The 16168-nt window shown below is 42.2% G+C and overlaps 1 long non-coding RNA gene across 1 annotated transcript in view; it reads right to left on the bottom strand.

The window, feature by feature from the left end:
- The window catches only part of LOC147917069 (uncharacterized), a 68377-nt gene extending 52701 nt beyond the window's left edge, over positions 1-15676 (bottom strand). The window contains exons 1-2 of the long non-coding RNA XR_015552365.1: positions 15533-15676; positions 7982-8072 (exon numbers count right to left, since the gene is read on the bottom strand). This is a non-coding gene — a long non-coding RNA (uncharacterized LOC147917069). The remainder of the gene's footprint in view (positions 1-7981; positions 8073-15532) is intronic.
- Positions 15677-16168: the final 492 nt, after the last annotated feature.

Raw genomic sequence — 16168 nt, 5'->3', positions numbered from 1 at the left:
AATGACGTTACATATATTAATATAGATAAATCTGAAAAATGTTAAACAAAAATAGCAATTTGTATAGTATTGTATGAAGTAAAATACTACTACAAAAGGTGAAAACCATCTGTTAAGTTTATGTACACTTATATATGTGGTAATGGTATAAATCTGCGTGGGCATGATAAACGTAAAATTCAGAATAGTGGTTACTCTGGAGGATGCTGGGCTTAGGCTGCAAATAAATCTGTAAAGTTTTATTTCCTCAAAATCTGAAATAAATATGGCAAACTATGACTTGATAAAAGATAGTACTATGTATATGAGCATACTGTTCTGAATATTTGAAATATTTTGCAAATAAATCATTACTATTTTAGAAATTTAAAAAACCATTCAAACTAGGATTTTTAACATTAAAAATGAAAGCTTTTTGCCTATCCCCATCTGACAGGTGTATCAGGAAGAGTTAACCTATAGAAATCGTTCTTGCACTGGGAGATTAGGCTAGACCAACAATTTACAGATATTTCCAAACTGAACTCAAGTAGTTTTGGACATATAGTCTGTGGAGTAAAGGGAGGAGGATGTGACAGGTAAATTGAGACTAGGAGGTGACAAAAGAGGATCTGACTCTCTGAGATTGTCTGAAATGTAAAATCCAATTCTACATTCTCCACAAGAAGGAAGCCAGGACATTTGAGAATGACACACTGACAAAAGCTGCAGACAGGCATAGATGAAGAGGCTCTTGTGATACAAACTTTAGAAATCACGTCAACTGCCTTTCAGAGGGTATTTATGTGCCAGGCAAGGTGCTAGGGGAATTCCATTTTTCATTCACAGATAATATTTCAATATCCATTATGCAGATGAGGAAACTGAGACCCATCTGTCCATGATCGTCTAGTTATCGAGTGGCAGAGCCAGCATTCAAACCCAAGGTTGTTTGATCACAAATGGATGGTCTTCCATTATTCTACAAGACGCTAACGCATTATGAACAAAGAAGTACATTTTCATGCGAACAGAGCCTAGTCCTGTCTCCTTAGAATGCTTATTTCTGGGCCTCATATTATCTGAACTCCTTCTATCAAATAAACATACTTTTAAGGCACTTTCCTCCATTCTTACGATAGTTTTCTTGTTTGGGAAAACTTCTCTTACTAAGCAAGTAGAATAGCTTCTGTATTGGTTGACTATCTCTGTTTTCACATTTTCCATTCAAACAATGAATAGGTTCCTTGTTCCATATGCTAGAACTCTCAAACTCTAAATTTAAATTAAAGAAAAAGGAAGGAAGAAAGAAAAAGAAAAAGTGAAAACTTCCAATTAGTTTCTTCAGTTATTGTTCTTTGGCCTGCCAACGATTTTAGCTAATCATATGCCTTTACTCAAAATGGCTTTTACAGGGAACATCTCCAAATCTATAACCAGTTACTGAATTTATCAAATCATGGAGGGGTGAGGGAGAAAATGAGGGTAGAAGAGAAACATATGCAAACAGGCACACAAGAGCATATATATTTTAGTGACTTATCTGAGACCACACCCATTTTATCATTTAGCCATTCTACAAAAGAGCTTGACTCATTTTTTCAAAAGTTAGATTAAAGAAAAAAATCCATCAACAATCTTATTTCTTCCCTGCTAATCACTTGAAAAGATCAGTTGACATTGTATTCCCAAAGGAATTCTTCCCCTCTCCAAGATTAATTTTCATTTTTCTCAGATACATTTTCTGCATAAACCTAAGCAAAACAACATTCTAGATGCTCATGGAAAATTCTTTTTCCCTCTGCAAATATTATGCTAAAATCTGTCATTCACTCTATGTCCCAAATCAACAAATGGTAAATATTTCAATATAGTTGTCTGGTATATTTTGGTATCTTCCTCTCTAAATTCCTTTTGAAGAAAAAGTACGCCCTTCACTTAACTAAAGGTATCTGCAAAGAAACTAAAAACAGTCTGGGGAAAAAAAAAGTGTCTTTGTTCTCCTTTATTGTCTCACACAAGGACCTTTGTACTTACAATAATGCTGTGGAAAATGTCTTCGTGTTCTATCAATAATACATTGAGGTTCAGTTTATTTCATTTTATGTTGTTTTTACTCTGCTTGGCAAATAACACTCTCTCGACTTGCTCATTCTAATCAAACTGTAGAATGCTAATAAAACAAATCCAAACTAATAAAGCCCATTTCCTCTACATTACTCCCCTTAACGTTATTAGGGACTCACGTCCCTAGATATGAATAGTATAATCAGGCAAAAATTAGGGAGATAAAATATGGATAAAGGGACGATGAACATGCGCGAGTATTAAGACAAAAACATAATGAAAAAAGCTGGCCTGAACTTGATTATTTAAGACGTGTTGGGTGGAGACTGCAGGATACAGGAAACATCTAACGCTGTTGAACCCCCCTGACCTCTGCATGAGGATTATTTCAGCATTCATAAAAAGGATTTCTTAAGTTTTATTTTTACATCGATCGATTTGTTTTGAAAAAGATTTCATCCTGCGAATTGTTTTCCTAAGTGCTGAGGATGACTGAACCACTCTAGAGATTCTTTGCTTTTCACAAAGAAGAATTTCCTCTAAAATCTAGTTTAGTTTAATTATAGCAGTCTGGGTGTGATTTCTGTTTATATCCCTCCGGTTGAATCTGCTCTGGCTGGGTTTGGGTCAGAGCTATTTCTAGGAAATGCCTGCTACTTTTTCTCAAACTAAAACTTCTTTTTCCAGCTTAATGTCTTTGTTACTTTAGTAGGAGAACAAGTGATCCATGTGCACGTCTATAACTAGGCACGTGGGCATGATACTTGATGCAGCTAATTCTAAAGGAGGTTGGTGAGTATACGAGTATGGTAAGTATTCTCCTTGAACTGTTAAAGCCACCACATTAGTTAAGACTCTTCGGTTCCAAGTAACAGCAATTAAGCTTAGTTTAGGCAAAATCAACCAAACAAATGAAAAGCAAAGAAGGACATGAATGATGATGATACAGAGATGTCCGGTGGATTCCTGGGCACGAAATCTATTGGGCTTCGGGAAGCGCTAGACCCAGGATCCCAAAGGCAGCCTGGAACCCGTGGAGCAACCTCTCCCGCTCTCATGGCTGATTGGCTCCCTCGGTCTATTTCAATTTCTTCCTTCTATCAGATCAGCTTTATCTGCTATACAATGCAGACAGAAGATGGTCCCCGAAAACTCCCAATTTCACAGATAATAGTTACTTTCTCATGGACAAATGAACTTGCCCTTCTTCCCAGATCAAAATTCCTAGGAAAAGAATCTGATGGGAGGCAAATGTGGTACAAATTTCCACTCCTTACAGTCCAGTTGTTCAGTCAACTGTGACTGAGAGATCAGGGCTCATTGTAAGAGGCCCGCAGGGGGAGATTAGGGTGGCATTTAAGAGCGCTTGTTGAGAAGGGGTAGTTGCTCTATGAAGTTTCCCTGCTGTTATGAGGAGAGAACACGTTTACACACATAACAGAGTAGTGAGGCTGGGATGAGCACTACTCCCACGGGCACGGGAGCACACACAGTCTTGTGAGCTTCAGGAACAACTCGGCTGCCATTCCGAGATGTTCAGCCAAGCAAACGGTATTGCCTGAAGCAGCTCATGGTTCTTCACTAGGCGGGATCTGCTCAGCATGGTATTCCCGGTTTTGATGCTCTGTTGTATTGGGATTAAATTCTGCCCAGATCTGAGATGTCAACTTGGTGTCCCTCTAGCTGAGAAGACACTGTACTCAAGACGTGGGATTTCTGTAAAGCCATGTGAACTTCATTCCAGAAACTTAAGTTGAATCTGATACCTCAAAGGAGATTTCATAATGAAAAATTTCACACATTGGTGTCTCCAGACCAAAAAGAAATCAAATACAAACAGAAACTTAAAAAACAAAACAAAACTGAGATTGTACAGTTCACATTGTCCCCTCCTGGCTCCCCATTAAAGACATCTTTCCTTTCTTTGCTGAAAGATAAGAGTAGGTTAAAAAAAAAATTCCTTTGCACTACATCATCAAAATCCATCCACCTGTACCAATGAAAACTAATCAAAAATTCAAACTACAGTTATTCCTAATGCTGTGATTTCATCTTTTCCTCACCCAAAGTGGGCAACAGGAACTTATGAGGGCATATACTAGAGGGAGACATCGGCAGCTTACTACCAAGCAACTAATAGTGAAAGACACTTCTGCTCAAATAAGCCTTTTCTTCTTGACTCTTTGAAGGGAGAAATTAGTTCCTATGCCTATGTATGGACAGATCCACATTGCCCCTCCACTGAAACAGGGAGCATATCCCTGGCTTTGGCCTGTAACAAGCATTGAGGGTGGTGAGATTTGCCTTTTTGCCCTTCTCTCGTACAGTATTCAGTGAGTTACACCACAATTGTACATAATGGTCATGATGAGGAAGAGAAATGAGCCTAGAGAGGCATCCTGTAATTTACCAAGATGCAAGGGCCTCATTTTACACACACTCGCACACACATGTTTTCTACATTTTCCTTTATAGATTTATTAGATTTTGTAATTATGCATTTGTTTTGTGTGATTATTGGATTGACAACTGTCTTCCCACAAGACTGTATGTTCCCCAAGGACAGGAACTTAATATATCTTGTTGTTTAGTAGCAAGTAAAGCCAAGAGTCTAGTGCAGTGCCCGGCAAGTTAGTTTTGGAGTAGGAACATGGACTCTGGAGGCCAACTGTGGGGTTTGAATCTCAGCTTGCCGCTTACTAGCCGTGGGACCTTGCGCCAACTACGCAACCTCCCTGTGTCTAAGTTTCTCATCCATAAGACAGAGATACTATCTGCATCATAAAGATGCTATGTGGATTGAAATGAGTGACATATAAAGCACTTGGAAACAGTGCTGGCACACAGTAATTGCTGTGTTAGTGTTTGTTAAATAAGTAACAGACCCTTTAGTATTTGTTAAATGATTGTTTAACAAATTATAGACAGAAAGGAATGAGAGAGGCATTTACAATTTTACAAGATCTGAGGCCTGGTATATAGTTTTATATTTTGCCCCCAAGCCTCAATCTGTTCTTCTTTTCCTGCATATTATTTTTACATACATTTAAATCTAGGGCATTATTTTTTCACCCCCAAAGGGCTCAACCAGCTTTATGCTCTAATGTGGCTGAACCTTAGTTTGTCTGCTTTATGCCACCTACGGGTAGAGCATGGGGAGCATCTCTAGTAGGAGAGAAAAATACTAGTATGTTTTTCAATCACCAATTCTCTCCAGACACAGGAAAAATTGTTGTGTCTTAGTAAGTTTAATTTCAGTTTCATCATAAAAAGAATACATGTTCATTATAGAAAAATTTAAAAATAAAAAAAAGTTCATAGAGAAATAAAACAAAACACCCTTACTCATGCTACATTGAGAGAATCACCGCATTGTAAAAATGTTATGTTATACTACTCAGCCATAAAAAAAGACAAAATAATGCCATTTGCAACAACATGGATGGACCTTGAGGGTATTATGCTAAGCGAAATAAGTCAGACAGAGAAAGACAAATACCATATGATTTCAGGCATATGTGGAAGATAAACAAACAAATAGCAATAGATAAGAAGAACAGATTAGTGGTTACCAGAAGGGAAGGGGGTGGAGGAAGGGCGAAAGGGGCAAAGGGGCACATACGTATGGTGATGGATAAAAACTAGAGTATTGGTAGTGAACACGATGCAATCTACACAGAAACTGAAATATAATAATGTACACCTGAAACGTACACACTGTTATAAGTCAATATGACCTCAGTAAAATAAATTTTAAAAATGTTATATTATATCCCAGTTTATAGATAAGAAAACACGTTCACTTAAAAATTGAGCTTATAGTAAATATTTTATTCTAGTATATTCTTCATTTACCCCGTGAACATTCCCCCATGTTATTAAACAATCTTCAAAATGAGAATTTTTAAATGGGTGTGTATTTTCCCTCACATGGATAATTTTTGATTCCAAGATTTTTGGATACATATAAGGTTTATGATTTTTCTACTATAAATGATGCTGTGATCAGCATCCTCACAGGAGGACAAAAGGGGCTTTAGCTGAAAACATTAAGAAATGAGAAGGAAAAAAAATGCCCGTAGATGAGAAATCCCTGCCTTGATATCAATCTAGAAGCCCGAGGAATGTTTATTTCTGGTTTCAGATCTTCCCATCAAATTTTATAACCTTCATATTCTTGCAAAGTATTCAAAAAATGCTGAAAATAAGTTTACAGGACCAGGATCACCATCTCTGCTCAAGAAATACCTGCTGAAGCATTGACCCCTATTTGCTTTCTCTGTGAAAAGTTTTAGAGTTGAATCCATAAAACAAGATCCAGAAAGAGAGGGCAATTTGAAGGTCAAGATATTGGAGCACAGCTGAAAGCTATGCAAAGAATAAAGACAGAAAATGCACGGAAAAGAAGTTTTACTTTTCCACAAATGCTTAAGAATCAGGAGATTTGAGCTGTTAGTTTAATGAACACTTAAGAATTAGTTCTCTCTTTCACACAGGGTCAAGAATTTTAGAGGTGAAAGGTAATTCAGTCTTACTTTATTTTGTCAGTAGTGGAATACAGAGGTGCAGAGTTTAAATAATTTTCCTAAGGGTTCATTTCGGTTAAAATCTAAACTCTTTGCCCAGGTTTACCAAACCCGACCTGACCTAACCCCCCGCTATTCCCTGCCACTTCTCATGCTGCGCTCCAACATTAAAGGCTGTGTTCCAGGCACGCTGGCTTCCAGGAAACCAGGAGCCTCAGGTGGGCCCTTCCTGCTGGCAGGCAATCACAGGGATCCTCACTGCCCACACACTTTGCCACTTTCACACCTTCCCTCTCCTCTAACCCGCAACACTCCCTCCCCATCCCTCCTCGCTCTGCTTGCTTCCTTCCTCCTAAGAAAAATGGAAGCAACAAGAGGAGAAACTAACAGACCCGATTAACCCGTGCACTCATCCAGCAGCCTCTGCATTCTTGGCTGTTATCACAGTTATATCTTCCTGTCCCTATCTAAAGCCATCCCTTCACCAACACACCAGTTCCAAGCCCTCTTGCCTACTCAAGGACATTGCTCCAGCAACACTTCCGTCTCTCTGCTATGTCTTCAATTTTCCCTCTCTACTGGATCAGTCTCATCCATACACAAACACATGCTGTTATTTCTCTCACGTTAAAAAACACGAAAAACCCTTCTCTTGACCACACCTGCCCTGCCCACTACTTTGCTCCCCCTCCCAGCAAATCTCCTTCAAGACTTGTCTGTATTTGCTCTCTCTCATTCTCCTTTCAACTAACTGTGATCTGGTTTCCTTTTTTACCACGCCAGCCAAATTGCTCAAAGACATGCTGTTAATCCCTTGGTCACTCTGTAGGCCTCCTGCTACTTCACCGCAGCATTTGCTGCGGCTGATCAATGCCTCCTCTCCCACATTTCTCCATTTGGCCTCTGGGCCACCAAACCATCTTGATTTTCCTTTGACTCCACTGATCGCTCTTTCTCAGACTCCTTTTTGGTTTCTCTCCTTCTCTCCAACCTCTTAATGCTGGGGTGCCCCAGAACTTATCCCTTGGCCCTGTTTATATTTCCATATCACCTACTCCTAAGGCATGAAATACCAGACTCCTCTCCTGAACTTTAGAGTCTTGTGTCCAACAGCCTATTTAACATCTCCGCTTGGAATGCCTAATAACATCTCAACACCAACACGACCAAAACTGCACTCCAAGGCCATCCCACCCTTCCATGCCAAAGCTGTTCTTCCCTCAGGCTTCTTAACCTATGGCAACTCCGTTCTTCTACTCCCTCAGCCAGTAATCCTTGACTTTTCATTCTCAAGAATCCCGTATCCAACCCAAAAGAAAGTCCTGCTGGCTCTACCCGCAAAACGCATCCAGAATCAGCCATGTCCCACCACCCCTACAATTCTGGTCCAAGCCACCATCATCTCTTACCTGGATTAATGCAGCAGCCTCCCAACAGTTCTTTCTGCTTCTACACTTGCCTCCTTAGAGTCTCTTTTCAGTTCAGCAGCCAGAATGGTCCCTTAAAATCATAAGTCAGATCATGTCACTCCTGTGCTTAAAATTTGCAATGGCTCCACATTTCACCCCAAGCAACATTAAAATTCTTACTTTGGCCACAAGGCCCTACCTAATCTGATTCTCTGTTAACTTTCTGACCTTCTCCGTGTTACTCTGCTCCAGCCACACTGGCCTCCTGAAACATGCTAGGCCTGCCCCTGCCAGAGGGTTTTTTGCAATGGCTGTTCCTACCTGCTTTTCAGTTTCCTTAGATAACTGCTTGGCTATCCCTTCATCATTTGTTCAAAACTTCTTCTCAATGAGGTCTACCTTCACTACCCTGTTAATGTTGTAATCTGCCCCTGGCCCTCTCACCACTCCTTGTCATTTACTGTCTCAATCTCCCCCTACCATGCACTATTTTTTATAACAGTTCTCAATCTCTAATATGAAATATAACTCATTTATTGTACATATTGCTTATTGTCCAATTCCAACTCTAGAAAGTAGTTGCTGTGAAGTAGAGATCTTTCTTTGGTTCACTGTTGAATTCTAGTGCCTAAAACAGGGCCTGGCACATAGTAAGACTCAAAAAGTGTTTCTAGAATGGACATGAATGAATGAAAGGTCATTGCTCTTTAACTATTCTCTTCGCACTAACTGTTCCTTTGTCTGGAATATTCTTTCTTCATTGTCACACAGTGGCTCATTCAGACCTCAAAGACCTCAAAGGAGTCTTTCTTAACAACACAATTTGAAAGAGTCACCAGTTACTTGCCATCACTCACTCTGTTTTCATAGTTCCTGTCACTTACCTAATATTTTCTTATGTGTCATATATTCCTTGTCTGAACCCCACTCATTCTTATTCACCTCTGAATACCCAGGACCTAGAACACTGCCTGGCATACATCAGACACACATTTATTATATGAAGAAATACCACATAATTAGTGTACCATCTGGAAGGCATTACACGAATTATATGTTAATGGCAGAATCCAATGCAGAATTCTTTCCAACTGCAGGTCAAAGCCTCCCTAATAGGTGTACTGCCAATTGAGCAACCAGAAGAATGCTAAACAAGAGGATAAACTATGATATTACTATTTTTAGTCGACTGTAGCCATCATGATTTATCTAACTTAGTCAGGACCTAGCATTTAAACATGTGGCTCAAACCCATGGAGTGTTGCAAGTCTTGAGCTCAGTTACTCTCCCATTTCATAGGGTTTCTATTACATTGACAGGTAAATCTTTTCTTTACTTGACATTTCCCTTACCGGTTATAAATGTATTTACCTTTGCTTCATTTTATCCGAACCAACATCTAGAGGATCTCAACCCATTGCTGTTTAATCTATGTTTCAACAGCAGGCAGTGAGGGAGCGTCCATTTTTCTATGCAGAGTCAAAGCCATGAAACGATGGATGGTGACAGCATTCTATTCTTGTCTATACCCTTCTTGGAGTTGCATTATGGGCAGAAAGGCTCATATCGGAGCTATGTATGGCACATGATGAACACAGGAAGCTTGACCGATATCAATAAATATTCAGGGATTATGAATTCAGAGAAAAGGGCTCAAATCAACTGAAATATTAAAAGCAGAACATATCTTCAATTTGATGACAATACATACTCAGGTTTTAGGTGTGGGTTTCACCATTACAAGTCTCCTGTTACTCTCTGTCTTAGAGGTAGTACAAAGTTATGAGCGTCTTCGACCACTGAAAATGTGTGGTCTGTCACAGGGTAATTTGGGGGACTTTGTGAAGTCTCAGGGCCTTTTGCTGAATCATCCAAGGGCAGCACGCAGGCTGACATTGCAGTGGAAAGTCCCCTCTCCTTCAAGTTAGAAGATTAGCTGATGGGGCTGTCAGAGGTGCTCACCTAAATGGCCCTCAATGGCTTAGCTTCCACACGACCCTCAGGCATGTTCCCCACGCTGCTCCATTTTCTCTTCATGGGGTTGTCCCAGGTCTGGCACTCTCCTCTCTGACACCTCTATGCCTGGCCTTCAATGCCGTGTTCTCATCACCTTTCTGTCTCCCCTTAACCTATGTGACTCTTCTCTAACTGTTAAGATTTTAGCGAGCAACACAATGCATGTGCAGAAGAAACAGGAGGGCTTCCCTGGGAGGAAATTCTATTTGTTAAAATCAGTGTTGAATTACATATCTGAAGCAGCAGGGTAGGAGGTGGTAGCAATACCTCTGAGCAGGTGAGGAAGGATAACAAGGAAGACCCTCACCAGAGGGGTAGAGGGAAATTAGGGGCTGAGGGAAATTAGGGTGAGGAGGGTCCCAGAGAGAGTGGCAGGAGAAAAGAGGTGGCCATACCCCTAAGCAGCAGCTACCAGTGGTCAATGCATTGGCTTTTAAGCTGAACTGCTTTAGAAGAATAGAAAGGGGGCATGGGGTAGATATAGTGTGAGCACTTAGGTTTTAGAGAAATATATGTGTCTTTTAATAAAAGTCATTTAAACAAGTCAAACACATATTCCACGATAATAGGCACTAGGAAAAACCAGGGCTTGCCCCTGGGTGAATGTCCCTCACTACTGCTTATCACACTAGAAACCACTGGAGTGAGACACTGGGCACATGCAGGAACCTGATTTTAGCATGTGCAGTAGATAGTTCTGGTTTGCCAGCCCAGCATCCTGTCCCTCTTCATTTGGCAACAGACTCCTATTTAGGGAATCACCACCTCCCTACTCTCAGCCCAAGGAGCCTTTACCTCTTCACTTATGTGGATGACAGTGACGTGTGATGCAGGTGTGGTCTGAGTACCATAGTCGTCATAATTCACGGATGGGCATGTGACTGAAGGCTGTCCAATGAAACATGGTCCTGGGAGTTTTGTCTCCCAGGACTATAGGAAAGGAGAACCTCTCTTTTCCATTGGAGTTAATGCTGGAAGCCTAAGATTATTTTTTCGAGTGAGGGGGCACAGGAGAGAACTTACCTGAGGGAGAAGCCAACACAGAGAAAGGCAGGAGAGAGAGAGAGAGACGGAGAGAGAGAGAGAGGCAGAGAGAGACAGAGAGAGACAGAGAGAGAGAGAGAAATCTGAAGAAATAATTTTTACACTGGCATCCGGTTGTATTTTTGTGATTTTAAGTTCATTGAGTCAATGAACCCCTATTGCTTAAGCCAATTTGAATTGGGTTTCTGTCACTTGCAGCCAGAAGAGTCTGACAAATAATAAGTATTAGCCAACACTTACTTAGCGCTAACCATGTGCCAGTCACACTAAACCTTTTATATTCAAACTTGTTTCATCCTCTAAGGACCCTACGAGGTTGATGCTATTGCATCCCCATTTTATAGGTGGGAAAACTGTGACCCCAAGCTCATATAACTAGTCACTGGTGGAGTCAGGATTCGAACCCAAGCAGCCAGCTCCAGAATTGGTGCTCTTGACCCCTGCGTCTCACTAGTGTAATTGAGCATAGTGTCAATTTGAAGGCGAACCTTTATGGTTTCCAGAGTAACTAGTCTGGGCCACACTTAACCAGGGTAAGAGAATTTCCTCAGAGTTTTGGCTTCAATAGAGTGTAACCCCTATAGGGCAAGAACTGCATTTCATTCTTTAAACCCCAGTGTCTAGCACATGCTTGGCTTATGTTTATACAGTCAAGAGGATGCTAAACTGAAATGGAAGGCAAGATCCCTTAAAAACAGGCTTGTAGTTTGCCTATAGGACAGAGAATAAAGACCCAGAGCCAAGACCCCAGATAAAACTGTGTGCACATACTTGCACATGTGAGCAGTCTTGCAGAGGGACAGAGCTGTGGGAAAAATTGTAAGTAGGACTGCATAATGAATTATAATTCACTTTCAAAAATTCTGGATAATTTTTTTTTTTCTCTCTCTCATTATCACTAGGGCTGCTGCTTAAGCCATTGAGGAAATCAATTTTCTGAGCTCTCCCTTGGAGTGCTATGCAGGTTCCAACCACACCATCCATGGGCTCGGCAAGCTCTGTTCACTTTGTTGCTTCTTCCCGGTGGATCCCGAGCGCGGGTTTTCTTCTCTTCTTCCTGTCTGTCCTCCCCCACAGCCCCACCTTCTTCCAAATGTCCGTTCTGATCAGTTGGACAAGTCAGGCTTTGCCCAATTAGTCCACTTTAAGTAGCTTACCCTGTACTTTATTAAAAGCAAAATCCACATTGGGTTGACAAGATTAGAGGAAAATATAAAAATAAATTACTGTATTAAAATTAATTAAATGAAAAGCTGTATCTAATACCAGGAAATGATGGACTTCACAGGAGCAGTGAAGCCCTTAGTTCAACAAATGATTTTTAAAAATCCTAAAAACTCCCAACCCAGGGCTGAATTAAATATTCTACACCGAATGCAAAAAGATGTTAATTTTGGCTTTTTGCACAAAGTGAATAAAAAGTTCATTCTGCTCTTTGCTCTGTAGGAAAGTTCTTTTGATTGCAACACCCTTCCACAGGCTGAGTGTTATAAATAACACCTTCTTGTGCTCAGAGAATGACTTTGGTCTGAGGATCTCTAAGAATTTTGAAAACATTCGTGCAAGTGCACTGACGAACAAATAAATAGGGCTACAAGTTCAAGGGTTCAGTGTAATGCTTACTGAGCACCTATTAGGAGCCAGGTTCTACGCTGAGTGATGGGCATACAAAAAGGTATGGAAACCAGAAAATAGGAGTGAGGTAACCGGGATTAGAACCCTACTCAAAAAGCCATATGCTTTGAATTTTTTTATATCCCGTCATCAATTATTTTTAAAGCTTAGTTCTTGATAAGTTCACATTCCTTCATTCACTCACAAATAGAAGGAACTAGAGTAGGATTTTAATGGGTATGGAATAAATTGTGGGAAAATAAAGTCCAAGATGGAATATAATGGAAATAGCTAGATCCTTGTATTCTTCATTTGTATCTTGGCTTTCTGACACTACGTTCCCTTTAGACACCAAAATGCATTTTCTACATTTTTCTTCTGTGTCTGTGTGTTGATGCCGACAGGGCTGGGTGAGAGCTGCAAGATGGGGCTGAAGTAGTCAAATAATGGGAGAGGTTTCCTTGGCTGCCTCATCCTGTTCTGAAGCAGGTCTTTATCAACTCTTCCACAGCCCAGAAAGCAAATGCAAAATTGAGTGGAGCTCAGAACCAAAGCTGCTTGGGTGGACCCAACTGCGTCACATAGGAGCCCTGTGACAGCGGGCCAGGACTCAGCCCCTCCGAGCCTCTATTGCCTATCTGTTAAAGAGGATCATCAGGGCATCTGCCCTCTAGGACGGCTGTGCAGATGAAATTGGTGGATATATGTAAAGCTTCCAGCACAGTGCTTGGCACAGAGTAAGGGCTTGGGATATTTAGGTCCCCAGTTGGGCTGGTACTGTTGTATTTTCTGGGCCTCAATAAGATTTCAGTGCATCGTCCTATTCCCCTCCCCTGGAGAGACTTGATCCCTCTCTATTCCACCATCTCCTCAGCCTCTGCCACTCTCCATCCCCACACTCTACCTTATTTTTCTTCATAGTATATATTACCATGAACATGTATTTCTTTATATGTTTACTGTCTTCTCACCCACCTCCCTGGGGTAGTTACTGTGACTCTTACAAGTGAGGACACAAGTTACTTTTTCACCCCCTGCCACTGGAACCTAAGCTCTGTGAGTGAAGGGACTGGTTTGTTTTGTTCCCTGATGCACACCCAGATTCTAGAATAGTGCCTGGCACACACCAGGCACTTAATAAATAGTAAGGGAATGAATGAATGAGCTAGTTGTTCTCAAGGCCTTAATACTTTGTGGCACAAATCAGACCCCCAGTCCCTTCCTCCTTGAATCTGAACCCATCGTGGAAAGGGTGCGCAGGCTCTGCTCTGTATTTGAGGAGCCCAGGTTATCAGAGTCTACCTGGATTCATGATGAATGTTGTTTCTCCAGTGTACTGGTACCTTGCAATTCCATCAGAACATTCTCCTATGGGCCCATGCCTCTAGGAAGTGATCACAACCTGGGCTCACAAATGTTTGTGTGTGTATATTTAACAATTTCAGAAAATATGTAAAAACTGGGAGATTTCAGATGAAAATGCACAATTTCAGGTTCCCTTTAAAAACCCAAAGGTGTGGCAACACTGGGCCCACACTCCTGGGCATTAACTGCTGGCTCTGAGTGGCTGCACCTCCGTTTAGATGGAGTATGTGTCTCTACTTTGCTACAGTCTTCGCCCCTCCTTCTTGTCTTTCCACCATTGTGGGCAAGTGTCAATTGCAATTTATTATTGCAATTGTGCAATATTTCCTAAGATAAAGAAATCTCTTAATCAAAAGTGGGAAAACAGAAGACATGGTGATTTAAGAAAATGGGAGAAAGTTTTTTTTTTTTTTTGGCGAGGAAGATTAGCCCTGAGCTAACATCCTTTGCCAATCCTCCTCTTTTTGCTGAGGAAGATTGGCCCTGAGCTAACACCCATGCCCATCTTCCTCTATTTTATATGGGATGCCGCCACAGCATGGCTTGACAAGTGGTGCATCGGTGAGGGCCCGGGATCCGAACCTGCAGACCCTGGGCCGCCAAAGCGGAACGTGCGAACTTAACCGCTACACCACGGGGCCACCCAGAGAAAGAAGTTTTTTTAAATAAGGAAATAGGTAGTTCTGATATGCTTGCTGTGAAACTGCCCAGTAGGCTTGACTCTTTATGTTACCTGGACCCCTAGATATTCGAGTTTGCCACCCTCCTGCAGGGACAGGGCCTTGTGGCTTGGACCACTCAGTCACCTTAGGGTTCTGCTAAAGTGATGAATGTTTAGCTTTTTTTTTCCCTTGCTGATGTAAGACATGTTTGGATCTCGACTTATTTTCTGTCGTTTAACTTTATGGAAGCAATACTTTGAGTAATACTTCTGCAGGATATTAATTCACAAAAAAATTGTGAGAAATTGCTGTTCCTCCAGGATCAGAAATGGTAATCTGGGAGGCGGAGTCAAGATGGCGGCGTAGGCAGACTCTGAACTCACCTCCTCCCGTGGACACAGCCAATTTACAACTACTCGTGGAAAAATTACCCCTGAGACAGAACTGAAAACTGGATAAGAGGAACTCCTGCAACAACGGACAATCCTAACTGGGGTAGAAGAGGCAGAGACTCCCTTCCGGAGAGGAAAAACGCCACCTTCACAAGCCGCCAGCGTCACGGCCGCCGGGAGCAGCTCACAGGTACGCACCCTCCCTGGAGGCGCGGGGCCCTGAGCCGGGGAGCGCCCCCGCTGTGGGCATTTTGTGGACCCAGCACAATCGACACCAGCGGCATAATATCTAACTTTGCCTGCTACTAAAGCATTGGGGAGCACCCCCAGAAAACCCGGTTCACAAAGAAACTAAAACTGGCTCTTAAAGGGCCCACGCACAAACTCACCCGTTCCAGAAAGCATCCTAAAATCACCAGAAAGAAAGGTACACACTGCTTTGGTGACAAGAGACTCACCTAATAGGCCCTGAGTGCATCTCGGTGAGGGGTGAGACCTCTCCAGGGACTGGGACATTGGCGGCGGCCATTGTTGTGGCCTGGTGTGAGCGTGCTGACACAGAGGCCATTGGAGTTTTCCCTGAGACCTGCTAGCCCAGGGTCTGCTCCACCCGCTAGAGCACCGATTTAATCCAGCTCAGCCAGGGCAGGCAGCCCACCCTAGAGACTGGCCCCACCCAACAACAAGCCCTCAGGCATAGATTGGTGACTGGATTTTCTGCAGCCTGGCAACTGAGCTGACTTGAGCGGGGCAGGGTGTGCACAAGGAGCGGGTGGAGAGTGTGGGGTGGTGGCGGAGTGTGTGGGGCTCCTGCCGTGGAGAGACTGGGTCCGCTTGGGGAGGTCGGGGCACTCACACGGGGCAGGACTGTGTTGACTGTGTGTGTGGACCTCTGGGCGGCAGGGCTTGTCAGCTGCAGAAGACTTGTGCTTCTCAAAGACCCACATAGGAGGTTTGCCCCACCTTGCAAAGCCTGAAACAATTGGGTGCTCCTGTGCCTGAGGCCAGCCCCACCCAGCTGCAATCCTCAGAGAGCTGACAAGAGACCTAATAGGCTAGAGGTTTACAGCAATTCTAAGGCCCTGAGCCTAACA

Source organism: Ceratotherium simum, chromosome 5, assembly GCF_057802395.1.
Source record: "Ceratotherium simum simum isolate JZ-2026a chromosome 5, ASM5780239v1, whole genome shotgun sequence".
NCBI classification, from domain to species: Eukaryota; Metazoa; Chordata; class Mammalia; order Perissodactyla; family Rhinocerotidae; genus Ceratotherium; species Ceratotherium simum.
This window is presented reverse-complemented; position numbering and strand designations above follow the sequence as displayed.